Raw genomic sequence first — 1,119 nt, 5'->3', positions numbered from 1 at the left:
TATAGGGGGTGTCGGTATAGGGCTGTGGGTATAGGGGAGGGTAGGTATAGGGGATGGGGGTGGGGGGCAGGGGGAGTATAGGGGGTGGGTATAGGGCAGGGGGAGTATAGGGGGTGGGTATAGGGGGTGGGTATGGGGCAGGGGGGGTATATGGGGTGGGTATGGGGCAGGGGGGCTATAGGGGGTGTCAGTATAGGGTGGGGGGAGTATAGGGCTGTGGGTATAGGGGAGGGTGGGTATAGGGGATGGGGGTGTGGATATAGGGCAGAGGGAGTATATGGGGTGGGTGAGGGTATATTGTGGGGTGAGTTATGGGGTTGAGAATGTCAGGGGGTGTTTGATATAGGGTGAGGATCGGGGTATTGGGTATAGGGGGTGTATATGGGGTGATATAGGGGTATGGGGGGGTGAGGGTATAGGGGGTGAGAGTATGGGGTGCAATATAGGGGGTGAGACTGTGGGGTGTGGGGTATAGGGGGTGAGGGTCTAGGGCTTATGGGTATGGGGTTATAGGTATGGGGGGGTGAGGATATAGGGTCTGTGAGCGGGGGGGGGGGCAGCATTAGGATGGTGGTGCGGCCCTATAGGGCGGCGGGGCTGAGTGGGGCTGAGCGCAGTGGGGTGTCAGTGGGGTGGATGTGGGGCTGGGGGTGGATATGGGGTGGATGTGGGGTGGATGTGGGGTGGATGTGGGGTGGATGTGGGGCTGGGGGTGGCCATGGGGTGGCTATGCGGTGCTGTAGGGTGGCTATGGGGTGCTTTGGGGCCAGGGCTGTCAATGGGGTGAGGGACGGAGTGTAAACAAGGTGGGGGGGGGAGTCACGGGACGGGGTGTGGGGTGGGGGCTGCTCCTATGGGGCGATGTGGGGCAGAGCTCCGTGGGGGCGGAGGGGAAGGGCCCCCGCCCTATAGCCGCGCTATGGGGTCACGCTGCGGCCGGGAGCGGCTCCAGCTCTGAGTCATCCCGGCTGCGATCCCTGGGGCGCCCCACAGCTGTGACCCCCCCCCTCCTGCCCCATAGATTCCTCGTTTGACCCCCCCCTGCACCCTATAGTTGGGGGGCTGCTTGCCTCCCTGCCCCATGGATGCTTTCCATCTCTTCCCCCCCCCCAATTCTAG

The sequence above is a fragment of the Coturnix japonica genome, chromosome 22 (genome assembly GCF_001577835.2).
Source record: "Coturnix japonica isolate 7356 chromosome 22, Coturnix japonica 2.1, whole genome shotgun sequence".
Classification (NCBI taxonomy): domain Eukaryota; kingdom Metazoa; phylum Chordata; class Aves; order Galliformes; family Phasianidae; genus Coturnix; species Coturnix japonica.
The sequence above is the reverse complement of the archived record's forward strand: the minus strand, read 5'-3'. Positions refer to the sequence as shown.